Here is a 23,192-nt window from a genome sequence, read left to right as displayed (position 1 = left end):
TATTTACTTTTTGACTTTTGAACTTTATCACCTTTGAGAAAATGAGTTCATTGGATGATACGTGCTACGAGATACGATTCAAAGTAATGAGTGTAATCCTTATCAATCTTCGGTCTGTTTAGTCCATACTTCGAAGGTATTTGTTGCGTAATGTACACGTTTCATAATGTATAGGTAATATAAGTGCTATCCAGCATTTCAGAACCAGAGCCCTTAGTCACTTGCAACAAACTGTACACATGATTTCAAATCTTTACGAAACTTTTTCAGACAAACTCCACAAATTAATGATAGGATCAAAGTTTATCGCTTACTACATTTCTATTGTTCTTGCAATAAAACTGTCGCATCAGGCATGACGTTTGAATTTATAACTTCATTGGTGTCAACTATATTCGCAACACATTTAGCAGACAGTATTCACATATGCCCCGAAATGTATCTACAAAAGTATATCAGTGTACGACACAGAGAAAGGGGGAAGAGGAGATGAACAGAGAAACGAAAAAAGATGTGGTGGACAGGAAGAGTGGTGAAGTGGAGATGGAGATAGAAAGAGCAGACGGACAGAAAGAGGGGGAGGAGGAGATGGATAAAGAGAGGAGGTAGCAGCACATAGACACAGAGAGAGACGGGAGAAGATGGACAGAGAGAAGGGGACGGAAGTGATGGACAGAGAGAAGGAGAAGAAGATGAACAAAGAGGGGGCAGAGGGGATCGACAGAAAGAGAGGGAAGGAAGAGATGGACAACTAGAATTGAAATAAACACATAGCCAGGTAATTCCCGGAATTCAGTTAGTTTTGAATAAGTTTAGCTCTCTCAACTGCCTTGCTGTCTATACAAAATCAGTCTTTCATGCAATATGCGTATCTTAGAACAGACATATTTTGTTCTGCGTTGCCAGAACGTATAGTTCTCTTCCTGAGGTGAGTACCTAATAATTAAGATCATCCAGACTGTTGGAGGCAGTGTACTTGATTGCTATATATAGAGCTGATAAATAGGATGTCAAATGACGAAAAGCAATGGGGACAGGCAAGCAGTATGTGCCCTGAGGGTGAATACAGAAATGCGTCTCAGTACTGGCAAGAACACATAGAACATATAGAAAATGTTGTGGGGAAGGCTAACCAAAGACTGCGTTTTATTGACAGGACACTTAGAAAATGTAACAGACGTACTAAGGAAACTGCCTACAGTACGCTTGTCCGTCCTCTTTTAGAATACTGCTGGGCGGTGTGGGATCCTTACCAGATAGGACTGACGGAGTGCATCGAAAAAGTTCAAAGAAAAGCAGCACGTTTTGTACTATATCGAAATATGGAAGGGAGTGTCACAGAAATGATACCGGATTTGGAAATCAGTAAAAGAAAGGCGACAGAATCTTCTCACGAAATTCCAATCACCAACTTTCTCCTCCGAAAGTGAAAATATTTTGTTGACATCAACCTACATAGGGAGGCTCACTCACCACGATAAAATAAGGGAAATAAGAGCTCGTACGGAAAGATATAGGTGTTCATTCTTTCCGCGCGCTGTACGAGATTGGAATAATAGAGTTGTGAAGGTGGTTCGATGAACCCTCTGCCAGGCACTTAAATTTGATTTTCAGAGTATCCATGTAGATGTAGATAGCCTTTTTTCATCTGGGAATAGCTTCCGATAGTGAAGATTGACAGCAGCTTCTCAAGAAACTGGAAGAAACAGATGATTAGTGTACTGATAGAAGGGGTGTTTGAAAGTTACATGCAGAAGTAAGCGCAGTCGTAAAATGTGAATAATACGCTTAATAGGTCAACAACAGAAGAGGAGAGGGGCAAGGATAGGGTTGCGAAACATCACTCGCAATATGTAACACTCTCATGCATAAAGCGTTAGTTGAAGAAAGGATAAGTTTGTAGCAACAATAGTTAAGATACAAGGTCAAGCAATAAATACGTCACCCACAGTTTCTCGGATAATATGAGAGCGGAAAATGAGAACCAATTTGGATTCAACATTATCATGATGCATTGTAAGGTTAAAATCGAAATTAAGCCACTCGTAAGCAAAGAAAATAGTCAAGTCGCACGTCGCTCATTACACAGGATGTTCAAAAGAGACGCAGCCTTATGGAAGAAAGTTTCGTTTCTCTTGCAGGCACGATCACTGTTTAATTTAGGTAGAGAAGACTACATATTACAAAAGAAAGTATTAATTGTCGTCTAATACATGAGATGTACTGGCTGTGCCGGGACTTTTGAGGCTGCCAACACAGGAAAGTGTTGTAAGGGTGCAGCGAAGAAGTCCACAATGAGACAGCTTTAAGACAAGTTCGGAGGACAGGAAAGTCAGCAACCAAACCAAAGCTCCGCTACTCTGGTCACAGGAAAGACAGTCGGGACCGACCGACTGCCATGTCATCCTCAGAAATGGCCTCATTTGGATGTGGTATGGAGGGGAATTGCCGGCTTTCTTGAAACCGGAGCCACTACTTCCCAACCAAGCAGCTCCTCGACCCTCTACACGCGGCCGAGTGCACCACGTTCCAGTCCTCCGACCGGGGAGAAATCCCTGGCAGAACCTGGAAGTGCACCACGCAGGTCTACCGCACGGCAGTCACTGAGCGACAGTGGCGGACAGGAAATGTAGCGCATGCAACGAAAATTGCTGACAACGGAGAAATTTGCAGGCGTGTAGTCTGCATGTTCTGTGTGTCTCATTAAGGCGTAACGCTCGTATCACAACAATTCTCGCAACTTCGGCTTCATTTTGACGTCATACACAATATCGACGACCACATGCTCGGCTATAGACTTTCGTTAGCATTCGAAACGGCCCTCTCACAAAATTTCAGGCGCCCGTACCGAGGATTTACAAAAACACGTTATTCTTGGAATGATTTATTATAATTATTGCTATAACAAAACGTCACGTAGTGATTTATCGACTGTTAATGGCGTCATATAAGACCCGCCAGGTTAGCCGAGAGCACTTCTGCCCTGCTTCCTGGACTCGGGTAGGCGCGCCGGCCCCGGATCTAATTTAAAAAAAAATGTTCAAATGTGTGTGAAATTTTGTGGGACTTAACTGCTAAGGTCATCAGTCCCTAAGCTTACACACTACTTAACCTAAATTATCCTAAGGACAAACACACACACCCATGCCCGAAGGAGGACTCAAACCTCCGCCGGGACCAGCCGCACAGTCCATGACAGCGGATCGAATCCGCCCAGCGGATGTGGTTTTTAGGCGGTTTTCCACATACTGCTAGGTGAATACCGGGCTGGGCCCCACATCACGCCTCAGTTACACAACACGCAGACATTTGTAACACTTCCGCACTATTTCATGGTTTACACTAGACGCAGACAGCTGGGGTGTACTGATTCCGTTCTGGGGGGTATGGGTTGGCGGGAGGAAGGGCATCCGGCCGCCCCCTTCAATTAACCTTGCCAAATCCGTTGTAACCACGGCGACCCTGCGAACATTGCGGACAACGGCGCAAGTGAAAGAACGAATGCCTTAATATAAGAATGCTCTCTTAGGAGTGAGTTATTATCGTAAACAATTCCCAAATTGTTTTATGATCTGCGATATGTCGTTTCAATATAATGCAGCACTGAAAATTTATAAGAAACATATCACCTTTACCATTAAATGGCACTTAAGAACGCATCGACTATTCAAGCCTTCAAGATAGAATATGATAACCAAGACCCAAGTTAAACATCTCATGATTAACGTCGTCTTCCTGGAATCGAAAGTTGTTGGTTAGCATCCCCTTACATGCAATTTTTTCCATGTTAACGTTGTTAAGAAGTTATGGTACTTTCTTATGAACGAAATACAAGTATGTTCTGCAATACTGGGTGTTATTTACATTCAGTCTAGTCTGAGAACGAAGTATGAAATAAATATTTAGCTATTTCCTAGGATGTGGTTAGGCAGGAACCTAACAGTTCACCTTAATTTTCTGCTAACCAAACGAGCAAGAATAGAATTCATATTCTTCCTTCACACAAATATTTGGCTTTTTATTTCCGAATATGTGCCGCCTTTCGTGTGTATGGTTAGGCAGAAACGTAAGAGAACAGTTGAAACTCTCATTCTTGCTTGCCACTAATATTTCGCTGTTTATTTAAGAATGTGTGGCGGTTTCCGAGGGTGTCGTTAGGCAAGAAGCTAAGAGTACAGCTTTAATTACCGCGACTGAAACGAGCAGGAATGAAATTCACATTTGGCTGTTTATTTCCGAATACACTACGGTCGCAGGTTCGAATCCTGCCTCGGGCATGAATGTGTGTGATGTCCTTAGGTTAGTTAGGTTTAAGCAACTCTAAGTTCTAGGGGACTGATGACCTCAGATGTTAAGTCCCATAGTGCTCAGAACATTTGAACGATGTAGCAAGTTCCGAGTGTGTGGTTAGGCACGAACCTAAGTAAACAGCTGAAACTGCTACGAGTGAATTGAGGAGCAATACTATTCATATTCTTCCTTGTCATAAAGTCGATAGCCGATGAGGCAATCGTCGATATGGCGAGTGACGTCTAAATGACGCCATGTTTGTGGGAATTGTGCCCCTCGTTAACTGAGTGCTACGCCTTATGTGGTCAGTCTGGCCTCTCTGTTGCTGGTGCCGACACGAAATTGCACAGATGTTAAAAGGTGCACCCACAGAGAATTCGTGATATTTAGCTGCTTGCTGGGGACAAGGGAAAAAATGTAGTTTTCTGTTGTGGTTCACATCAACTGTAATGCCTGACTGGAAAGAACCCGATGATTCCTTCTTGTCTGATGAATCACTGTTCCACCTTGATGATTATGACTGACACATTTGGACTGCAGAAAACCCGCATAAGCTGGACGGAGCCCTTGTGCATCCACAAAAAGTGGGTGTTTGTTGTGGACTATATCGTAGGCGAATATTCATCACTTATTTTCATGGCGCAGTGAACTGTGAGTGTTACGTACAAATGGTGAAAGAATTTGTAAACATATCCCAAGATCAGTTAGAGAACACGTGATTTCAGATCAGTGCTATGACTCATATAACCAACGACTCTGTGACTTCCTTGGATCAGTGTTTTCATGCACAAGTGACTGCAAAGGACCTATGGAAGGTCGTAGTGAGTTCCATGAATTGAGGCCACTTTCAACAACGTTAGTAACTTGCAACGAAGCGGGTCTCCATCTTTGTCAATCTTTCGAACTATTATTGTACATAATTGGAAGGAATGAATTCTTCTCTAGTACTAAGAACTTGTCAGGCGATTTCGAGGCGAGGTATAATTGAGGTGTACTGAGGAATCGTGATGAAATAAACAATTGTTTATCTTCCATTCATGCGCGTATTACAAATACAGCATACTCTATTCAAAGGAGGTATAGCACGGTATGTTCACTGCAGTTCTCACATGAATCTCTCAATAATCAATGTTTATTTTATCACATTTCCTTGTTATACCTCACCCCGAATGTACCACAATGAGTATCATTATTATTCCTCTCCGAGGAAGCATGATTCGTTGTAGCGATGCAGATGTTTGGTACAGGGCCGCTTCGAGAACGTTTCTCTACACAAGCGCCACATCATTGCGCTTCATCATTTTATTTCCCTCCGCTTTCTGCCCCCTCCCCTCTCTCTCTCTCTCTCTCTCTCTCTCTCTCTCTCTCTCTCTCTCTCTCTCTCTCTCACACACACACACACACACACACACACACACACACTCTCTCTCTCTTAGAGAGTAGTTGCCTTTCCGTGGCTTTTACTCATTTTTCTAATCTTACTGGGGTCATTTTATTCACATCGTAAATATAATAGTTCCCTTCTGTGGATTAATAGTAAAATTCATGCTTTTTAAAGTGCTGTGCCTGGATTCGTTTACTGGTCACATGATCAGTTTAAACCCACACGCTGATGACTGGAATGGTGTCAGATGAAAATAGTTGCTCCAAGCTGTGAGCCACATGAGATGTATTATTTTACGGTAAATAATATAACAAAACTTTTATTATTAGATACACACGGCGGATCACAGTTAATGGCGAAAATACTACGCGTGGAAGCAAAGCGTAACAGAATCAAAAATGGACCAATAAACAACACTTTGCAAATTACATAATTGATACAACCGTAAATGTATCATTACGAGCTGCTGCTAACTTCAGCATCAAATGTTACCCTAATTATCACACCGAGGGAGATGACGCACTGATTAGTACACTGGACTCCCATTCGGGAGGACGACGGTTCAAATCCGCCCACGACGAGCCCGATGTAGGTTTTTCGTGATTTTCCTAAACACTTCAAGCAAGTGCCGGAACGGTTCCTTTGAAAGGCCGCGGCCGACTTCCTTCCCCATCCTTCCCTAATCCAATGGGACCGATGACGTCATTGATTGATCCCCTTTCCAAATTAACCAACCAACTAATTAGTAAAAACGTAATAGGAATGTAAACTCTTTATTAAGTCCCGGTCAAATTGCGCTCATATTTACCCCTAGCCCCACCTAACTCTGCGCAACGTTGGAGAAAATGGCATTTGCGTGAAGGGGCACAAGCACAGTTTGCTACTGACTGAAAACGGCAGCGCTCGCGCTAAGACGTAACAAAATGGATAGGCAGAGCATAGCCTGTACCTTGACCACCAACGTCACCTGACTTTAGCCCTGTTGTCATTTCTGTCCGCGATCACCTCAAAGATGGAGTGTCCAGCACTCTTAATGGCTCTAAGCGCGATGGGACTTACCATCTGCGGTCATCAGTCCCCTAGACTCAGAACTACTTAAAACAAACTAAATAAGGACATCACACACATCCGTGCCCGAGGCAGGATTCGAACCTGCGACCGTAGCAGCAGCGCGGTTCCCGACTGAAGTGCCTAGAACCGCTCGGTCACAACGGCCGGCTTCCAGCACTCCCGCTGATATGGTTGAGGTAGTGCAGCAAAGAATTGTACAGCCTTGTCAGTATTCATTGAATGATCCAAGGTGTTTGAAAGAAATAATAGTCACGGCAGAGATGAGTGCGGTATTGTCTCTAAATATGAGCAGACGCGAATGCAACTGTACTGTGAATTGTAACATGTAACGAGCTAAAGTAGTGTTGTATTTCTTGTTAAGGTGCGCCTTGGGGAAATTTGAGTCCAATTAGATGATGACATATTCGAAAAGTCTACTTTTAAAATTCATTTGCACTAATTCGGACAATATTTCATACTGTGTCAGTGTCGGTTCATAACCACAGTTATGTCGCGAATGGCTAATCTGCGGACCCATGAATACTGAAAGATTTTTGCTACTGATATCATATACTTTCGCACGTGTCACTTTTCGCTTCTATAATAGGCCCTATATATTAATGATCCACTTCGCCACCTTTGGCGCCCGTTTCAGCTATGGGCACCGAGACTCATGCGTAGCTTGTAACTTAACGAACCGGGGGACTGATGACCTTAGCTGTTTAGTCCCCCTTAAACATCCCAACAACCACCACCACTTAACGAACCCTAGTTTGAAGCAAATTTAGAGAAAAAATTACGAAACTCGAACATAGGACTGGCAGACTTCAAGCCTGTCGTTTTTATTACGTTGAGCTAACGCCGTTGTTCAATGGCTGACATTTTTATATTGTATTCGACAGGTTGGTAAAACTTTGCAACTCCATTGATCGAGACTGTGTGACAAGGGAAATCTATTAGAGTAACTTTAGTTACATCCACGTGTCTATGACAAATGTGCGATAGATGAGCAAAATCGACGACACGCTGGATCTAAGCTCCCCTTGTTAGTTATTTTTCCATAATCTTGCTTTACATTTTGAACACCCTGTAACATTTAAACTGCACAGATGCACACTAATGCTGTCTACTCAAAGGGGAGTCTCTACCCAGTCGCCGGCCGTTGTGGCCAGGCGGTTCTAGTCGCTTCAGTCCGGAACTGCGCTGCTGCTACGGTCGCAGGTTCGAATCCTGCCTCGGGCATGGATGTGTGTGATGTACTTAGGTTAGGTGGGTTTAAGTAGTTCTAAGTCTAGGGGAGTGATGACCTTAGATGTTAAGTCTCATAGTGCTTAGAGCTATTTGAACCATTTCTACCCAGTCGGGGCTGCTGCGTCTCGTTTCCGGAAGATGAAGGCTATGTTGTGCTATGTTGTGTATGTAGTACTACTGGGCTGTGGCCGTCTGACTTCAGAATGCGCTAGGGGATTTCGTGAAGATGAGGAATTGTGGTTGTGAGTGTGTTTTCAATGTGTAAGCTTATCCTTGGTGTTTTGCGTGTGTGTTATTGGTCCCTAAAGCGGCGCCTAAGGGTTAATTTTGGGCGTTTGTGAGAAGCTTCTGGTGGTTCTCGTCCTAAATTTTGAATAAAATGTGGAGCGAAGTTTGTTGTTTCGTAAAATTTGGTGGATTTGTCCTGAAAAAGTGTTAATATGTTGGGCTGGCCTAAAAGGTATCTTATATATGTGTTGACATATACGCCGGCGCCTAAGATGACATGGAAAACTTTGTTCTGGAGACTCTGCAGCCTTCTTAGTGGTGTGTCTGACGTCATAGGCATCACTTCCAAGCCATACACGATGACCGGAAGTGTGAGCTGGCTCTAAAGGAGGAGTTTGCACTGAACTGTTACTCCGTCATCTTTCAGGAGGGGATACAACCTACAGAAAAGTGCGAAAAAATGTTCAAATGTGTGTGAAATCTTATGGGACTTAACTGCTAAGATCATCAGTCCCTAAGCTTACACACTACTTAACCTAAATTATCCTAAGGACAAACACACACACCCATGCCCGAGGGAGGACTCGAACCTCCGCCGGGACCAGCCGCACAGTCCATGACTGCAGCGCCATAGACCGCGCGGTTAATCCCGCGTGTCAGAAAAGGACGCAGCCTTTGTTTGCTGCACTGGTGAGATGCTTGTTCCACGTTAGGCGTCGATCAATCTCAAGGCCCAGGTATGCTACAGAACTGCTCCAAATCAATTTCCTGCTGTCAATGGCGAGTTGACGATCAGGGAGCTTGATTTTGGGGATAAAATACATCGTCTGGAACTTTGTGGGGTTGATCGTTATCTTCCATCGATGTTGCTGGAGATTGCGATGTATTTGGAAGAGGCTGCGACTACTTACGTAAATGGCGGTTTTCGGAAGAGGTGCAAGAAAGTGTAATCTTTTGCTCAGCTAATTCAGACGTCGCTCCTTGAAGTCGAAACTTATCAGTACCTGCTGCAGAATGAAGTGCCGTCCAGCTGACGAGGCACCAATAGGTATTACGTCACATATCTACGTCGCGAGTCATCGTGCACCGCCGCCTCGAAGAGAGTGGATCCGCGCATGCGCAGAAGGCCGCTCCGGCTTCGCTACAAGAGGCGGTCGCGCACGTGGGTTCTGCAGTCGCTGGTAACCCGGCACAGACAGGCGCCGCTGGGCACGCATTGCACTCTACTGACCACTGCAGCTCTGAGAAGCGTCCCGTTACTACGCTAGTTACAGGTTAGACATTGCGACTCACGGTTAATACACATAGTCTTAAGATGATGTACTTTTCTTTTTACAGCAGTTCCATTTTATCTCTTCTAATGGCTTTGTTTCTTTTTTTATTTAATTTATTTTTTATCTGCAATGTCTCTGCCTGTCTGACGGAACTGTGAGTTCCAGAAACTGTCAACAGCATATCGTCCTTTTTTTTTTAGCTTTTCTGTATTTCCCTTTACCGATCACGAAAACTGACAACGGCCGGGAGAGCTGTGTGCTGACCTCATGCCCCTCCGTACCCACATCTGGTGACGCCTAAGGGCTGAGGACGACACGGCGGCCGGTCGGTACCGTTGGGCATCCAAGATCTGTTCGGGAAGGTGTTTCTTTTTGTATTTCTCTTACATTAGATATTCCGTCTGTAGCCATCCCGTCAGAACCAACATCTCAAAATGGTTATTGAACTGCGAGGTAATTTAATGCGCAAGCCCTCGTGAGGGAACTTCACAATTTAAGCAATACGTTTTTATGGCCAGCCAAGTACCTTTATCGAATGCGTCACATCAAAGTGACACAGATACATGACACAGCTTTCAACATAGTCATCAAGCCTGTGTAAAGCAAGACAGAAGCCGCTGCATGGTCGTGGAAGCGTTCGTACGCTGCTGTGTGAACGTCCACGACGTAGGGAAAATTCTTCTTCCCCCCCCCCCCCCCCCCCCCGCCCTCACAACTCCGTCCCGCAGACACAGGTCTTTTTGTGGCCGGCCGGTGTGACCGAGCGGTTCTAGGCGTTTCAGTCTGGAGCCGAGCGCCCGCTACGGTCGAAGGTTCGAATCCTGCCTCGGGCATGGATGTGTGTGGTGTCCTTAGGTTGTTAGGTTTAAGCAGTTCTAGTTCTAGAGGACTGATGACCTCAAAAGTTTGGTCCCATAGTGCTCAGAGCCATTTGAATTTTTGGCTGTATTTCACATCGTCTGGATACGACATCGCATTTGGTCCACATACCGTCAAAACTTCACAGTGAATTTGCGTAAAATTTTAATTTTTTGCCCACAGAAACCATACCGTGTCGCCGACTACGATTTTGCAGTAAATGTTCTCTTGCCACGCCAGTTCATTCGCTTGTGAAGCGCCTGTTATCCGCGCCGGAGCAGAAATGTGTCTACGGGAAAAGCAGAAAACTTAATGTCTTCTGACAATTTGCCACTAGTGTTGCACGATGGTCTTAGCGTGTGACGACGTATGAATCTACATTCTGAATCCCCTACTTATAGCATATAGTACGCTATCGAGAAAGCTGTGAATCAGGCTAGTATTCGAAGATACAACTGTCGATAGCCACGAGATAGGTGGCCAGACTGCCGTCAACTGCTGCGTCAGTAGTTTGACTGCTGCCGGGATCCGTAAAAATGCCACGATGAGTCGCTTCCTGTTCTTATGCACCAACAATAGACTATAAAACGGTAATTTTGTGAGTGGGTAATAACGTGGAGAAAAGAAAAGATGGCATGATGCCGACTATTTGTCACCGAGTGCACATGCAAGTTCCTTTTCTAAAACTGAATTTTTCAGTTATCTTCTAAAAAAAATGAGTCACAACTTCAGAAAAACTGTAAGTCTTCTAGATTTAAGTGCTGTTTTATCAAGTGGGACGCCTTCGACCAGCAGAAACACTTACATTTTTAAAAAATTTCTTGGTGCTACCTCCATTGAGTTAATTACATTTTTCTAACGAATTCCCAATGTTTTTTGTCTCATAAATTAAATTTGTATGCGAGTCTGTTTAAAACCCCTTTACATCATAGATGACTTCTTCATTCTACAAATATTTGTTCCCACTGAACCGGTTTTCTGGTGTTGGGAAACAGAATAACGTGAACCTGGAGTGTAGATCTTCTTACATCTTTTTCAACTCAACATTGAAGTGGCACACAATATGCGCAGTAAAAGCTACACTCGAGGTCCGAAAAGACGGTGTTCATCACTTTTCCTGCCAGGTATCACTTGTGTTAACAGACTTCACCATCACCGACTGACGGTTGTAACCACGGTTTTGTGCCCAGAAAGTAAGGTGTATCCATACTTCGTGTGCAGTCACGTAACGGCACTGTAGGTCCCTTTGATTTTTATTGTTTTGGTCTTAGGTTCGAAGACTGATTTGATGAAGCTCTAGACGCCAATCTGTTCTGTGCAACTCTCTTCATGTCAGCATAATTTTCTTTTCTCCTCAATTCGATTCAGTATCTACCCATTAGTTTTTAGATCTATCCATCAGATCTTCAGCGTTCTTCATTACCACCACATTTCGAAAAGGTTGTATTCTCTTCTTGTGTGACCTGCTTATCGACTGTTTTTCACTTCTGTACCACGCTACACTCCAGACAATTGCCTTCAGAAAATATTACCCAAACTTAAAATTTAGAGCTGATGTAAAGAAATTTCCCTTTTTCAAAATTGCTTTTCTTGATACTGTAAAACATAATTGCAAAATATAAACTTTCACGGCCAGAAATGTCACAATTAATAAAATATTCGGGGCTATTATGCCGTGGTCGGATGGATTTCAAATTAAAACCCGATGTTTCACTTCCATCTGCGGACATTTTCGAGGTGGATCGTAGCTTCTTTGAGTGTCCGATTCACACACTGGCTCTCTTGATTTTGCGACCCTGCATTTTATATCGTCTATAGTTCGGCCACTGTCAGTTACGTCGTAATCTAATTCCCTCAGCATCGCCTGATTAATTTGACTACATTCCATTACCCTCATTTTACTTATGGTGGTGTTCATCTTATAACCTCTTTTCAAGACCCTTGCATTCGATTCAAGTTGTCTTCCAAGTCCGTTTTTGTTACCACTAACAAATTTACGTCATCAGTAAATCTTAAAATTTTAATTTTTTCCCCTGGACTTTAATTTGTATTACAAATTTCTGCTCTGATTCTTTCACAGCTTTCTGTGTGTACAGACTGAATGACATTAGGGGTAGGCATCGACCGCGTCTCTCTCCCGCCTCAGCCACTGCTGCCCTTTTACATCCTTCGACTCATTGCCACTGCAGTCTGGTTTCTGTAGAAGTTGTAAATAACATTTCGCGCTATGTATTTTATCCCTGCTGTCTTCAGAATATCAAACGGTGCATTCCATTCAGCATTGTCAAAACCTTTCTCTAACCACAACTGCTATGAGAGTAGTTTTGTCTTTGTTAATCTGTCTTCTAAGATAGTTCCAAAGGTCAATATTGCCTCGCGTGTTCCTTCATTTTTCTGGAATTCAAACTGAAATTCCGACGTGTAAGATTTTATCAGTTATTTTCATTCTTCTGTTAATATTCATGTCAGTATTTTGCAACCTCAGACTTATTAAACTGATGGTTCGATAATGTTCACACGTGTCAGCGTCAGTCTTTTTTTGAAAATGGAATTACTTCGTTCTCCTTGGAGTCTAAAGGTATTTGGCCTGTCGAATAGATACGGCGCACTAGGTGGAATAGTTTTGCCTTGGCTGGCTCTTCCAGCTCTCCGAATAATTCTGAAGGAATGTCGTCTACTCCGGGTGCTTGTTTTCGCCCCAAGTCTTTCAGTGTATTCTCGAATTTTAAGTCGTTCTGTGCACTGAGAATTCTTATTGCCGTATCATATCTTCATCATCCTTATGCACTTCCTCTTCTCCTTCTACAATACTGTCAACAGATGTGCTCTGATACTCATAGACACACACACACACACACACACACACACACACAAACACTTTTTTTTTTTTGCAACGTTTGATAACATTGTCCCAGAACGAAAACAGCAGCAATCTCTCGGCTTCGACCAAAGTTTCCGGAGGAATTCGCTTGGTCATCAGACGAATATCGGACGTGGAAGCCCTTCACAAATATTCGCAATTGGGAATCCCTCTGGAGGAGCCCAAGTCCGCCGGTATTTTTGGCTGAAGAGAACCGCAACTCCTCGATGTGCCGGATCTCAAACAGCCCGCTGTGCTACTTGACAAAGAAAAAAAAAAATGCTTCCCTAATATTGTTTTCAAATTTGATTCCATGTTTTTCTTTCGTTAGTAAGTCAGTCAGTGAGACACAGGCATATTGCGGAATCAGTTCACTGTAATAAATGACTGGATTTAACGGAAACAAGGACAATTGGAGAGAGAGTGTTTTCGTCGTCACAGAGAATACGTAGATAAGTACGGTGTCACGTGAATGCGGTGCCGTCTGATGTAACAGCTGGGCTATGGCTGTCGAGGTGTCTATTAAAATGGGTAGATGACATTAGGAAATAATTTATGTAGGGAATTTAGCGATCAGGGTAGTGAACGACATTAGCTCGTGGGTTACAGAAAACGAATTGACGTTTAACTGCAACGAAACGCGGTGCATTCATTTTCTCTCACGGAACTTCTGTAGAAGCGCAGTTACATTGTCTCGTGGTGATTAAAAGATCAGTGCAAGCGAACATTTTAAATTCTCAGGATTGAAAACAGATAAAAAGCTTTCTTGGAAGTATCTAATTCAGGTTCTTATGCAGAAACCATATACTGCTGTTACAAATTGTCTTCTTTTCGTTTTTTGCTAGTAACGTAACAAATACTTCACAAGGACACAATTTCTACAATCGCAACATGAGACTTCCTTAGATAATAAAAATGTTTCAAATGGCTCTAAGCACTAAGAGACTTAAGATCTGAGCTTATCAGTACCCTAGACGTAGAACTACTTAAACCTAACTAACCTAAGGACATCGCACACATCCATGCTCGAGGCAGGATTCGGGCCTGGGACCGTAGCAGCAGTGCGGTTCCCGACAAAAGCACCTAGAACCGCTAGGCCACAGCGGTCGGCTCTTAGATAATAGCTGTTTAAATAATTCGCTCGTTTATTTAAGTAATAGTCTCACCTATATTTCGTATTGAAGCAGATCATTCACAGTTATGGATTAACAGTACAGTCGGTAATTATAAATCGTACTAGAAGCTTGCTCTTTTCTTGCGTCTAAACAGCTCGGATAAAGCAGCAGAAGTGTCTCATTTTGTTCAGGAAGCAGATGATTGTGAAAATTATGCGTCCAGCGATTGATCTAATCGTTCTAAGAAAATTATAACCCATCCAAGTCTCATGGACTACCTTATGACCGAAACTACATGGTGCTATATTTACAGCAGGAATAATTTCCAGCCGGCCGGTGTGGCCGTGCGGTTCTAGGCGCTTCAGTCTGGAACCGTGTGACCGCTACGGTCGCAGGTTCGAATCCTTCCTCGGGCATGCATGTGTGTGATTTCCTTAGGTTAGTTAGGTTTAATTAGTTCTAAGTTCTAGGCGACTGATGACCTCAGAAGTTAAGTCGCTTAGTCCTCAAAACCATTTGAACCAATAATTTCCATTATCTCAGACGCTAAAATGCGAAAATGTTTACTTTACACAGATTCACTTTATACTCTAACCTGCACCCAACAAACGTGGCACCCTTGGTCGCAATTTTTGTTACTTGTAATCCCTGCACATTTAGTAGAATGGACAGCCTTTAAATTTGTGTGAGTTATAACTTAATGGAAATTTTAACGTATATACACTACTGGTCGTTAAAATTGCTACACCAGGAGAAATGCAGATGATAAACGGGTATTAATTGGGCAAATATAATGTACTAGAACTGACATGTGATTACATTTTTAACGCCATTTGGGTGCATAGATTCTGAGAAATCAGTACCCAGAACAACCACTTCTGGCCGTAATAACGGCCTGGTCATTGAGTCAAACAGAGCTTGGATGGCGTGTACACCAAGCAGTTTCGACACGAGACCACAGTTCATCAAGAGTACTGACTGGCGTATTGTGGCGAGCCAGTTGCCTCGGCCACTATTGACCAGACGTTTACAATTGGTGAGAGATCTGGAGAATGGTGCTGGCCAGGGCAGCAGTCGAACAATTTCTGTATCCAGAAAGGCCCGTACAGGACCTGCAACATACGGTCGTGCATTATCCAGCTGAAATGTAGGGTTTCGCAGGGATCGAATGAGGGGTAGAACCATGGGTCGTAGCAGATCTGAGATGTAACGTCCACTGTTCAAAGTGTCATTAATGCGAACAAGAGGTGATCGAGACGTGTAACCAATGGCACCCCATACCATCACGCCGTGTGATACGCCAGTATGATGAAGACGAATACACGCTTCCAATTTGCATTCACCGCGATGTCACCAAAGACGGATGCGACCATCATGATGCTGTAAACAGAAGCTGGATTCATCCGAAAAAATGACGTTTTGCCATTCGTGCACCCAGGTTCCTCGTTGAGTACACCATCGCAGGCGCTCCTGTCTGGATGCAGCGTCAAGGGTAACCGAGCTGATAGTCCATGCTGCTGCAAACGTCGTTGAACTGTTCGTGCATATGGTTGTTGTCTTGCAAACGTCTCCATCTGTTGACTCCGCAATCGAGACGTGGCTGCACGATCCGTTACAGCCATGCGAGTAAGATGGCTGTCATCTCGACTGCTAGTGATACGAGGCCGTTGGGATTCAGTACTGCGTTCCGTATTACCCTCCTGAACCCACGGATTCCTTATTCTGCTAACAGTCATTGGATCTCGACCAACGTGAGCAGCAATGTCGCGATACGATAAACCGCAATCGCGATAGGCTACAATCCGACCTTTATCAAAGTCGGAAACGTGATGGTACGCATTTCTCCTCCTTTCACGAGGCTTCACAACAACGATTGACCAGGGAACGCCGGCCAACTGCTGTTTGTGTATAAGAAATCGGTTGGAAATTTTCCTCATGTCAGCACGTTGTAGGTGTCGCCACCGGCGCCAGTGTTGTGTGAATGCTATGAAAAGCCAATCTTTTGCATATCACAGCTACTTCTTCCTGTCGCTTAAATTTCGCGTCTGTAGCACGTCTTCTTCGTAGTGTAGCAATTTTAATGCCCAGTAGTGTAGATGACTTGTGTTCAGTAACCATGAATCCTGACTTTTGGGAGAGGAAATCGCGTACCCTGTCGCTCAGCTGAGACAATTCTCCATAGGTACGCAGTCTGATTAGAGCTTTACCACAACAACTAATTACATTTTACCCAAAACAACGAACAACTGATGATTCCTTAACCCGTCTGCTTGCAAGTACATCGCAATTTCACCATATGTGGGTTGCAACTGCGTCGTTGCTGTCTCACCAATTTGTTCAAGCATTTAGTACCACTTAACTCCTATCTTACATATAGGCATGGTAGATCATGACAATCAACAACGACTTTCAGTTGCGTGCGCTAATAAGAAAAGTGAATTTATAAGAGGTGTCAACTTCTTCTCTGAGTCGCCGTTAGCCACACACTTTGACTTCATACAGGCTTCAGATTTTACAGTTACAAGTGATTCTGAAGTTTTCTCGGGCAGAATCAATCCTGGTAACGGCTGTTATCGCAACAACGTTGCATTATCAGTGCTAAGCATATCGCCATATCTACTTACATCGTCGTCTCATTGTCAAGGCCGCAGTGTTTTTGTGTAGTAATGTGCACCACTCATAATCTAAATCAAGGAATGTCATCGATAAGTCCTGAGAGAGACACTCTGTCCAAAGGCTGAATTGTGGGATGAACAGGCTCGTCTTGAGTCGTCTAGGCAGACATTTGGGATGAATTGGAAGAATCCTAAGGAAATGCAATCCGAAAACAAAGGAAGTAGGTTACAGTACACTTGTTTGCCCACTGCTTGAATACCGTTCAGCAGTGTGGGATCCGTACCAGATAGGGTTGATAGAAGAGATAGAGAAGATCCAAGGGAGAGCAGCGCGCTTACTTACAGAATCATTTAGTTATCGCCAAAGCGTTACGGAGATGATAGATAAACTCCAGTGGAAGACTCTGCAGGAGAGACACTCAGTAGCTCGGTAGGGGCTTTTGTTGAAGTTTCGAGAACATACCTTTACCGAGGAGTCAAGCAGTATATTGCTTCCCCCTACGTATATCTCGCGAAGAGACCATGAGGATAAAATCAGAGAGACTAGAGCCCACACAGAGGCATACCAGCAGTCCTTCTTTCCACAAAAAATACGAGACTGGAACAGAAGGGAGAACCGGTAGAGGCACTCAAGGTACCCTCCGCCACACACCGTCAGGTGGCTTGCGAAATGTCTTTGTAGATGTAGATTCTGTTGCATCGTAAACGAGGTAGCAGGCATCCCATAAGAGTACCACAGAAAGAAGTCGGAGACTGATAGATTGGTGTCTTAGAATTCAGAAACTCATGTATGTTGTGGGATCCGACCACCGCAAGATCCTAGAGCATACCCTAACCTCGGACAATTTGACACTCGTTAAGACAAAAATATCCCTCAAAGAATCAGCGCGGTTGCAGGAAAAACCGCTGTTGGGAAACATTTTGCTTTATGCATACATGGTATGATGCAAACAGTAGATGCTGGTGCATCGGTGGATTCTGTCTTCCTCTATTTTCGTAAGGCGAACGACAGTCTACCGAATTGTGAACTGGTAGTAAGCAAGGTACGACCTTACTACGTACGTTCAAAAACATGTGATTCTCTTGACGAATTTTTGAGAAGTAGCAAGTAGTGAGTTGTGCTGCGTGGCCCACATTCAACAGAAACGGGAAAAACTGGTGTGCCGCAAGGAATCGTAGTGCGACCACTTACGTTTCCAGTACGATGGGTAGTCTTAAAGCTTTGTGATCTTGAAAAGAAATTATATAACGGAACGAATTTTTTGGTTGTTTAGATGGATATGTCTGCGGTTCTGCTAAGCACAGAAATCCTCGCGGCACAGTATCGTAGGGTCCAAACAAAATGGTGCAATCCATTGAGAAAGGGGGAGAGGATATTTGGAACGAACAAAAAATCAGTCTTAATTCCGTCCATTGTTATGAATGTTGCTGTCGTGACTGTATTACTTCGGAAAACAAACCGTTTTCATAAATAAATCGTAATTTTTATTTCAGTACACGATGCACTTCGACTCCTGGGGCCTGATGTTCAGGTGCTTGATCAGTCCATTTTATTTTTTTAATAAATTTGCTACTGCTCCTGTTAAGAATACATAGGTATATTACAAGGTGGCACATTGTGACGACAGTTTTTAGAAATCTAAGACAAAACGATAAAGTAACTGTGTCCAGAAGTGGCTACATAGTTTTTAAGCTTCTCTGACACCCTTCCTTTCCCGCATGAAGTGGCACGATGACTGAGGCACAGGATTCGTACTGGACAGGTAACATCTAGCATCGTAACGCAGTGCTCACTTTCTTGCTCAATTTCCTCAACCCGTGCCCAGCTCTTCAAAGGTCTCCCATAGCGTCTCAGGTGAATGCTGTAAGATGCCGCTGCGATTACTTCCGACATGCTCATCCTGATGAACCAATTCTGCGTCCGTAATTTCTTCGATGGATTCAGGACATTAAGCCATTACGTTATTTGCTTTCCCTTCCTGGTTATTGCTAGAGCATTAATTTAAAAGACGTTTACTACTGGAAATAGGTACACTACTTGCCATTACAATTGCTACACCAAGAAGAAATACAAAGATAAACGGGTATTCATATATTATGCTAGAACTGGCATGTGATTACAATTTCACACAATTTGGGTGCATAGATCCTGAGAAATCAGTACCCAGAGCAACCACCTCTGGCCGTAATAACGGCCTTGATACGCCTGGGCATTGACTCAAACAGAGCTTGGATGGCGTGTACAGGTACAGCTGCCCATTCAGCTTCAACGCGATACCACAGTTCATCGAGAGTAGTCACTGGCGTATTGTGACGAGCTAGTTGCTCGGCCGCCATTGACCAGACGTTTTCTATTGGTGAGAGTTCTGGAGAATGTGCTGGCCAGGGCAGCAGTTAAACTTTTTCTGTATCTTGTGAAGTATTCTGCAACATGCGGTCGTGAATAATCCTGCTGAAATGCAGGATTTCGCAGGGATCGAATGAAGGGTAGAGCCACGGGTCGTAACACATCTGAAATGTAACGTCCACTATTCAAAGTGCCGTCAGTGCGAACAAGAGGTGACCGAGACGTGTAACCAATGACACCCCATACCATCACTCCGGATGATACGCCAGTAAGGCGATGACGAATACACGCTTAAAATGTGCGTTCACCGCGATGTCGCCAAACACTGATGTGACCGTCATGATGCTGTAAACAGAACCTGGATTCATCCGAAAAGAAAAAGCGTTTTGCCATTCGTGCACCCAGGTCCGTCGTTGAGTACACCATCGCAGGCGCTCCTATCTGTGATGCAGCGTCAAGGTTAACTGCGACCATGGTCTCCGAGCTGATAGTCCATGTTGCTGCAAAAGTCGTCAAACTGTTCGTTCAGATGATGGTTGTCCTGCAAACGTCCCTATCTGTTGACTCAGGGATCGAGACGTGGCTGCACGATCCGTTACAGGCATGTGAATAAGACGACTGTCATCTCGATTGCTAGTGATACGAGGCCGTTGAGATCCAGCACGGCGTTCCGTATTACCCTCCTGAATCCACGGATTCCTAACTGTCATTGGATCTCGACCAACGCCAGCAGCAATGTCGCGATACGATAAACCGCAATCGCGATACGCTACAATCCGACCTTTATCTGAGTCGGAAACGTGATGGAACGCATTTCTCCTCCTTACACGAGGCATCACAACAACGTTTCACCAGGCAACGCAGGTCAACTGCTATTTATGTATGGGAAATCGGTTGGAAACTTTTCCTGATGTCAGCACACTGTAGGTGTCGCCACCGGCGCCAATCTTGTGTCAACGCTCTGAAAAGCTAATCGTTTGCATATCGCAGTATCTTCTTCCTGTCGGTTAAATTTCATGTCTGTACCACGTCATCTTCGTGGTGTAGCAATTTTAATGGCCAGTAGTGTAGTATAAATGATTGGTATCAAATATTTTTTTAACTGCTAAGCGTTCGCAGGATCTGTCATTGACAAGTTGGGGAGAGGCATTGATCTCTATCACACAGACACGGGACCGTTCACTCTACTTCAGACCAAATGTCTCCGGCCGGTCTCTGGAGACAGCTGAGAAAGTTATCAGACTAAGGAGCAGATGTCGCTGGTGCCGACGTCAGCGACGATCTGCAGCCGAGTACAACCATTTGTCTCCGCTTACGTTAGACTGAGAACCCCACATTTTCCCTCGTTCGGACAAGGCCTTACGGCTGCCTCTCATTCGACCATTAGCCTGACACGACTTTTCTCGCGGAACTGTTCCAGACCTGGTCACGGCCCTCCTGCCTCCACCAGGTGGTCCTTCGGTGCCAGTCCGGCATGCTGGTTCTTTGTCTCGCCTGCAACACGAGACCACCCCTCATTCCACCACCGCCGAAATACACGGCGGCTGTTTCAAGCAGGTCGACACCTGCCAACGCAGTCACTGGCGAATAGCAACCGACTGCGCCATCACGATCACCCAGCGGCCGCAACTTTTAGTCTTATTTACTGGTGAGCCCTGCCCTTACAAACACAATAACATGTAGGCGAATTAAGATAAAAACCAGACAGTGTTTACCACAAAACAGAAACACTTGAGAAAGTAAACTACCCGAAATCGATGAACTCCAAGTTCTGTCTGCTGCAAGTCTCGCTGCTAGTAACTAGTACTAATGTCTCGGAATCTACAGCACTACTTTTTCGAAGAGCGTGACTCCACAGATGACCTAAATTTTTGTAACAAACTGTCTGTGCACTGCAGTGCTACTGCACGTACTTTCCTCTTACGAGTTCATTTGCAAGGGGTTCGATGCTCCTTGAAAAGATAAGTAATATAAATTACGAAAATAGTGTATGTGATGGAAAAATACTGGAAAAGAAGGAAGAGGGAGCCGATTTTCCAGACGCCTCAGAATTTCCTGCCGTCCCTGTACACACACTCCATCTAGGGCTTTCTTGCGCACAATTTTGTCTCATTCAGAAGAAAGTACAACATTTGTTGTGCGAACACTAGACGGAATTCGGATTTACACATGGATAACATTTGCTTACGGATTGTAGAGAAAGGTGTGTCCTACTGAGCAGGTTTCACTTTCAATAGGCTCCTAGCGCAAATGGAAAAAAAAGGAGTAATAAACGTCGAGTATTCAAATCTAAGTAGAAACCTTTTCCTGTAGAAAATTCCTATTCTGTATAGTAGCTGTTCTTAGTAGGATGTACCTGTTTTCTGTAATATTTTACATGTTTGCCATGTCTCATAAACTTTTCGTGTTTTATTCATTCTTTAGTTTTTCAGTTTTGGGTCGAATGGTTCAAATGGCTCTGAGCACTATGGGACTTAACATCTGATGTCATCAGTCCCCTAAAACTTAGAACTACTTAAACCTAAATAACCTGAGGACATCACACACATCCGTGCCCGAGGCAGGATTCGAACCTGCGACCGTAGCGGTCGCGTGGTTCCAGACTGAAGCGCCTAGAACCGCTCGGTCACCGCGGCCGGCTAGTGGCTTGTAGTCACTCGCATTTTTTCGTAATTTTCCACGCTATTGCTTGGTGTTAAAGTGATTCCTATTCTAATTTAATTGATTTCTGGATGGCTTTCGGCGATTTATTCTACGTATTTCAATGCATTCGTTTGTACATCTGGTACTTTCGAGTTGACGCCACTTCGGCGGCTTGCGTGTCAATGGGGATGAAATGATGATGCTAAGCACAACACAACACCCAGTCCCTGCGCGGAGAAAATCTCCGACCCAGCCGGGAATCGAACCCGGGCGTTAGGTATGTCATTCTGTCGCGCTGACCACTCAGCTACAAGGGGCGGACTCAATGTCACAAAATATGAGATGAGGATCATCTTCCATGATTTTCCTCGCAGTGTCAATTTTTTCTTGGGACTCTGCCGTTCCTGGGCGACCGGGAGGAAGTACATCTTCATGAGCCTCCTTTAGAAAATTCATGAAAGCATTTTCCAGCGTCGGCTCTAGAAGGAACGACTCCCCAAAAACACGCACCAGAGAAGATAGGCATTTTTCTACATTTAAATTGTTTTTGTATTCATAATATATTACTGCATGAAAATAGCAGATCCATCTTGCACAGTTTCTGACTCAGCACTGGCTGCGCCTTCGCTCACCTTTCGCAGCATGATTTGAAATCGAGCGGTGGGGGAACCACCACGCTTAATCCAAAATAGAAAAACAACGCTCTTCCAAACTGAAATAATCCCATTGTCGTCAAACTTCCGGTCTATGGGCTGCTTAAAACCTTCGGCACAGACCTCGTGCAGGTGGCCTTTTCACTGTGGTGTAGAAGTTGGTGCTGAATTCGTTCCCCGTTCTGCCTGACGACTAAGCCGTCCTCACACGGGACGTGTTTCTCATAGCGAGGCACGCCAGAAGTGGAGCCTGTCGTACTTGCTACACGCTCTGAAACGACCTGCTGCATCTCACGCAACACAACGTGCCCTCATCGTGATTTGCGACCTCAGCGCTTTCCAACGGCAGTTTCTGGCTGCATCTGGCGAACTAATCACATACTTGTTTTCGAAAATGGACGCGCTTAGAACAGTTGCCCAAACTCTGTTAGCGATCAGCGAAGAAGGGCGGAGAAAATCGTGAATAAGACTCTGCACTCGTTGATGGCCTGAAACGAAAATGTCTGGTAGAGGAATATTACATGTTTTCCACAACAATCTGAGATACATACCAGTAGAAGTAATTCGTTTACTCAACTGAATATCCATCAGATTTCCGGTCTTTAACTGACTGTCGTGAAAGTA

The 23,192-nt window shown here is 44.2% G+C and overlaps 1 protein-coding gene across 1 annotated transcript in view; it reads left to right on the top strand.

The window, feature by feature from the left end:
* Positions 1–9,372: 9,372 nt before the first annotated feature.
* LOC126336607 (uncharacterized) overlaps positions 9,373–23,192 on the top strand; it is a 69,188-nt gene continuing 55,368 nt past the window's right edge. Inside the window, exon 1 of the mRNA XM_050000473.1 lies at positions 9,373–9,477. The gene's annotated coding sequence lies outside the window, so the exon portion shown is untranslated. The remainder of the gene's footprint in view (positions 9,478–23,192) is intronic.

The sequence above is a fragment of the Schistocerca gregaria genome, chromosome 2, assembly GCF_023897955.1.
Source record: "Schistocerca gregaria isolate iqSchGreg1 chromosome 2, iqSchGreg1.2, whole genome shotgun sequence".
Classification (NCBI taxonomy): Eukaryota; Metazoa; Arthropoda; class Insecta; order Orthoptera; family Acrididae; genus Schistocerca; species Schistocerca gregaria.
The sequence above is the reverse complement of the archived record's forward strand: the minus strand, read 5'-3'. Positions and strand labels throughout refer to the sequence as shown.